Consider the following 6,765-nt stretch of genomic DNA (forward strand, 5'->3'; position numbering starts at 1 on the left):
TTGCCCTTCAACATTCTTTTTTCAAAATGTTATTGATCATGTTCTTAAGTTTCCTGCTTTGTCTCCTAGAAGTGGAATTGGAACAATGAGCCACGCTTGTAAACAAATACAAAACATTTCTCAGCCTATATCGTTACTTTACTCAACCTGTCCTCCTCCTGTAGGGAAATAACTCATAAATAGTCTAAAAGGATTTTTTTTCATTTAATATGGCCTATATTGTTTTTTTTTCTATATTGTTACCCACGCTGTATAAATCTATTTCGAAAAAAAATAAACCAAGCAACTAAATGCAACTTTAAGACAACATTGCCAGCTCTTCAATTTGCACACATATTTAAAATTTTTCAGACTCTTTTTTTAACCATGTGTGATTTTTAGTACAGAGCCCTGGTGGCGCAGTGGTTAAGAACTTGGCTGTTAACCAAAAGGTCAGCAGGTCGAATCCACCAGTTGCTCCTTGGAAATGCTATGGGGCAGTTCTACTCTTTCCTGTAGGGTCACTATGAGTCAGAATCGGCAATGAGTTTTTTGTTTTGGTTTGGTTTTACCTCTCCATCGACGACGACCACGAGTATTTGATCTCTTTGAAGCAGAGCTTCTTGTTCTACGGGTCTGTGTCCTAGTCCTTCTCTCTTCAGTGCTTGTGTCTTTTATCTTTCTAAGGATTATTATGTCATCTGTATTAGAAAACACATAATGAATGGAAAAAAGTCAAACAACAATGTGTTTCAAATGAATAATCTATATTCTAACTCATCATATGTCAGAACGTTTAAAAGAACTTATAGCCCTGAAAAATGATAACACTATTTTGATACTGAACTTGTAAAACTATAACAAAGATCAAATAATACCAACAATTTAGGATTAGTTTCCTGAAACAAAAAAGAGAAAAAAATCCCATTAAACAGATTTATGGTAACTTCATTCAGGCAAAAATAAAATACGTTCAGATTAAGATAGTTCAAGGAGAACCTATATGAGATCAAAAGGGTCAACAATTGCTTTAAAAAAGAGACGAGAATGTAAGGGGGCAGGGAATCTAGATTAATGGAAACCAAACAGCCAGAACGGAAATAATGAGAATGTTCACGCATTGTGAAGAATGTAAGCAAAGTCACTGAACAATTTGTGTAGAAATTGTTGAATGGGTACCTAAACTGCTGTGTAAATCTTTACCAAAAAACCATAAAATGTTATTTAAAAAAATAGTTAAATGAGAGACGATTTAAGTAAATGATTTAACTGAATGCTATTTCAGTTTCAGAGAAATAGAGTGCAATGGTGTCATCCCTGACTAAATGTGAATGTTAGAAAATTGGTTGCATTTACTTTCTTGAAAAGTAAGAAAATAAACAGATATAATAGACATTAATGGGAGATACCACAGAGGTGAAGTACAAAGCTTATTGTCGTATCCATTGCTGTTGAGTGACTCATAACGACCCTATAGGACAGAGTAGAACTGCCCCATAGAGTTTCTAAGAAACACTTGGTGGATCTGAACTGCTGACCTTTGGATTAGCAGTCAAACACTTAACCACTGCGCCACCAAGCAGGAAGCAATAAGGCATTTTACTTTGTCATCAGGCATGTCTTACATAAGGTAGAGAGCATTTATATGGGCATGATTTGAAGGATGAGAGACAGGTACAACCTATTCTAAAATATCTCACCTAACACCAGAGATGGAAAGGTTTGAAGGTAGGACAGTCTATCAGTGGATGAAAGCTTACTTAGGTCAAACTATCTTTAGAAATAAGCAAAGGATAGAGGATAGGCATTAGAATCCACCTACCACTCCTTGGAAACCTTATGGGGCAGTTCTACTCTGTCCTATAGGATCGCTATGAGTTGGAATCGACTCGACGGCAAAGGGTTCCGTTTTGGTTTTAGGGATACTAGAAGAAAGGGAGGGAGCTGAACAGGGCAATAAAAGGAGAGGCAGGAAGCTGGTGGGGCCAAGATGGCTGAGATGCTTCTGGTGGTACCTCTTACAACAAAGACCCAAAGAACAAGTGAATTGATTATATATGACAACCTAGGAGCAATGAACATCAAAGGCAAAGTTGAAGAATTGGACTGAGTGGCAGAAGGAGGGAGAGACAGTTCAGAAGCAGCGAGGAGTTGTCAGACCTCACCTGGTGGGAACTGACATCCTTCAGGCCAGATCGGCTGGTGTGTGTGGCGAGGCAACCAGTGGGGTTCAGGACGCGTTTTCTACATCGGGAGAGACCGAGCGGAGGAGAGTCTACTCAAGCCTCCAGAACGAGAGAAAAGCGGCACTCAATTGGCAAGAGTACATGCATCTAGCCTACCATGCAGATCAAAAAACACCCCATTTGGGAAGAACCTCTCTCCTATTTACCTACTCCCTCTTCACTCTAGCAGGTCCGGGCCAGCTTCAGAGATCGCTGCGTCCCCTGGGCTGTAAGTAGGACACATCACACAACCTGAGCCATTCTCCCGGCCTTGGAGAGGGAACAAATTAACAAACAGGAAAAAAAATTATCTGCCAGCTCCCCTAAGCCGGGAACTCAAAGCAGGCACAGCACCTTCGCCGAGGCGCAGGCATAAGGGGTGCATGGACTTCGAATGCCTTTCACGCCTGCAGAGACCTGTGTGAGCACAGAAAACACAGAGTATATACCTGAAGCCTAACTTCACTGTATCAGCTATGTGGTGGAGTGACAGGTTCATGACATTGGATATCACTCTGCCCATTAAGCAGGGTCCTCACCTACCCACATCAGGTGCCTGAGGACTGGTGGTTCCATCCATGCCACCTAGCCACCTGCAACAGGGGTCCAAGAATAAGTGGTGGTTTTTCTCAGTCCTTATAGCCAAGAGCACTGGAAGCCCTCAGTCCGGCTGCAAAACCCACCCACTTATGTGCTCTAGGGAACAGGGACATGCTTTTCTCCCAGACACTCAGGGACAGCCCCCTTCCTTGCTCAGCACGTGACCCCTACTGCAGCTAGATACCTGTGCCTACCCCAATCACTCCTGCCCGACTAGGACTGTAGGTGAGAGACTGCACCACACACTTGGTGACTCCCTGAACACTTGAGTTGAATCCATACAAGAAAAGCAAACAGACTCCTGGGCTCACACACCTAGTAACAGATCTAACCACCTGATGACAGGACATTACAGCTTCAAAGGCACCAATAATCACCAAAAATCAAATCAAATAAACTAGCTCACAAGAGCAACCTATTTGGGCATATCAAAACAAAACAAAACAAGAAGCTAGGATGCAGTAAGCAAGCATAAAATAAATAAAATAACTTACTGATGGCTCAGAGACAACAGTCACTGTCAAATCACATAAAGAGGCAAACCATGACGGCTTCAGCAAGCTACCCAAACAATGAATCAAGAAATCTTCCAGAGGAAGAAAACTTCTTGGAATTACCAGAGGCAGAATACAAAAGATTAATCTACAGAACTGTTTAGGAGATCAGGCAAAATGCAGAACAAGGCATACACATCCAATGCTGTCGAGTCGATTCCAAGGCATGCACAAAGGAAAAGAGGAATTTAAGAAGATTACAGAAGAGCATAATGACAAATTTAACAGGCTGCAAGAATCCACAGAGAGACAGCAAACAGAAATCCAGAAGATTAACAATTAAATTTCAGAATTAGACAACTCAATAGAAAGCCATAAGAGCAGAATTTAGCCAATGGAAGTCTGAATTAGTGAGATTGAAGATAACGCACTTGACACCAACTCATTTGAGGAAAAATCAGATAAAAGAATTTAAAAAAATGAAGAAACCCTAAGAAACACATGGGGCTTTATTAAGAAGAATAACCTACTAGTGACTGGAGTACCAGAACAGGGTGAGGGATAACGGAAAATACAGAGAGAATCGTTGAAGATTTGTTGGCAGAAAACTTCCCTGTTATCGTAAAAGATGAGAAGATATCTATCCAAGATGCTCATCAAACCCCACACAAGGTACACCCCAAAAGAAAGTCACCAAGACATATTATAATCAAACTTGACAAAACCAAAGATAAAGAGAACTTTAAGAGTGGCTAGGGATATACAAAAGGTCACCTAAGAGGAGAGTCAATAAGACTAAGCACGGGCTACTCAGCAGAAATCAAGCAGGAAAGAAGGCAATGGAATGACATATATGAAGCCTTGAAGGAAAAAAAAAATCCCAGCCAACAATTATACATCCAGCAAAACTGTCTCTCAAATACAATGGTGAAATTATGCTATTCCCAGGAAAACAGAAGTTTAGGGAATTTGCAAAAACCAAACCAAAACTACAAGAAATACTAAAGGGAGTACACTGGTTAGAAAATCAGGAACGTCAGATAACCACCAAAGACTCAAATATAGCACAGAGCAACCACATACCAACCCAGACAGGGAAGTCACAAAAATAAATCAAATCTAAAACGCTGAAAACAGGGAAACAGAGAGGTCAATAAAAGATAACAACATTAAAACAATAAAGAGGGACTGAAAAATGGAGTCATAGATCTTGCATATGGAGAGGAAGTCAAGGCAATATAAAGAAATAAAAGATTGGTTTAAACTTAGAAAAATAGGGGTAAATATTAAAGTAATCACAAAGGAAACTAACAATCCTACACATCAAAATAAAAAACAAGAAAAACATAAAGACTCCGCAAATAGAAAATCAACAATGAAAAAGAAGAAAAGAAAGCACATAAAGAAAAACGACTCAGCCCAGAAAATTAAGTGGATCAAAGAAACTGTTGACAACACACAAAAAACAGATATTAAAATGATGGCACTGAACTCATGCTTATCAATAATTACGATGAATGTAAATGGACTAAATGCACCAATAAAGAGACAGGAAGTAGCAGAATGGACAATAAAACACGATCCGTCTATATGCTGCCTACAAGAGACACATCTCAGACTTAAAGACACAAACTAAAACTAAACGGATGGAAAAAATATATATCAAGCAAACAACAAGCAAAAAAGAGCAGGAGTGGCAATATTAATCTCTGACAAAATAGGCTTTTAAGTAAAATCCACCACAAAGGATAAAGAAGGGCACTAAATAATGATTAAAGGGTCAATACACCAGGAGGACACAAACATAATATTTACACACCCAAAGACAAGGGTCCAAAATACATAAAACAAACTCTAATGGCACTGAAAAGAGAGATAGACAGCTCCACAATAATAGTAGGAGACTTCAACACACCACTTTTGGTGAAGAAGCTCTCGTGTCCCAAGGATGAGTACAACAGCACCCAGGCTAGTGGCCATTGATTTGAACATCGCATTCCTATTAAAATATTATTTTCTAATCTATATTTGGAAAACTATAAAACTCTGATGAAAGAAATCAAAGAAGATCTAAATAAACAGATTGATACCGCATGTTCATGGATAGGAAGAATTAATATTCTTAAGATGTCTATTCTTCCCAACTTGATCTATAGATTCAATGCAATCCCAATCAAAATTTCAACAAATTATTTCTGGATATTGACAAACTGATTCTACAGTTTATATGGAAAGGCAGGAGACCCAGAAGAGTTGAAGACTGACACTACCTGACTTCAAGACTTACTACGAAGCTACAGTGATCAAGACAGTGTGGTATTAGTAAAGGAATAGACAGATGGATCAGTGGAACAGAATAAAGTCCAGGAATATGCCCACACAAATACAGTCAACTGAGTTTTGACAAAAGAGCAAAGGCAATTCATTGCAGAAAGGATAGTCTTTTCAACAAATGTTGCTGGAACAACTGGGCATCCACATGCAAAAAAAAAAATCTAGACACAGAGCTTAGATCTTTCACAGAAAATAACTCAATTCATAGACTAAAATGTAAGGTACAAAACTATACAACTTCTAGAAGATAACATAATAGAAAATCTAGGTAACCTTGGGTTTGGCAATGACTTTTCAGATACAAGATCAAAAGCATGACCCATAAGAGAAAAAATTGATATGCTGGACTTCATTAAAATTAAAAACCTTTGCCCTGTGAATGACACTGTTAAGAGAATGAAAAGACAAGCCACAGACTGATAAAAATATCTGCAAAACACATATCTGACAAAGGACTTCCCAACTTGATCTATAGATTCAATGCAACTCCAATCAAAATCCCAGAAAGTTATTTTCTGGATATTAACAAACTGATTCTAGAGTTTATACAGAGAGGCAAGTGACCCAGGATAACCAACACAATACTGAAGATATTTTATATCTCTTCAGGATATAAAAAGAACTCTTAAAAATTAACAATTAGAAAACAAACAACCCAGTTACAAAATGGGCAAAAGATCTGAACAGAAACCTCACCAAACAAGATATACAGGTGGCAAATAAGCAAATGAAAAAATGCTCAACATTATATGTCATTTAAAAAAACAAACTGCTGTCAACTCAATTCCGACTCATGGTGACCCCATACGTCTTAGAGTCGATCTATGCTCCATATGGTTTTCAGTGGCTATAACCTTACACAGGAAACCCTGGTGGCATAGTGGTTAAGAGATATGGCTGCTAACCAAAAGGTCAGCAGTTCAAATCCACCAGGCACTCCTTGGAATCTCTACGGGGCAGTTCTACCCTGTCCTATAGGGTTGCTATAGCATGAATTTTTTTAACCTTACATAAGTAGAAACCCTGGTGGTGTAGTGGTTATGTACTATGGCTGCTAACCAAGAGTTTGGTGGTTCGAGTCCATCAGGTGCTTCTTGGAAACTCTATAGGGCAGTTCTACCCTGTCCTGTAGG

The sequence above is a fragment of the Elephas maximus genome, chromosome X, assembly GCF_024166365.1.
Source record: "Elephas maximus indicus isolate mEleMax1 chromosome X, mEleMax1 primary haplotype, whole genome shotgun sequence".
NCBI classification, from domain to species: Eukaryota; Metazoa; Chordata; class Mammalia; order Proboscidea; family Elephantidae; genus Elephas; species Elephas maximus.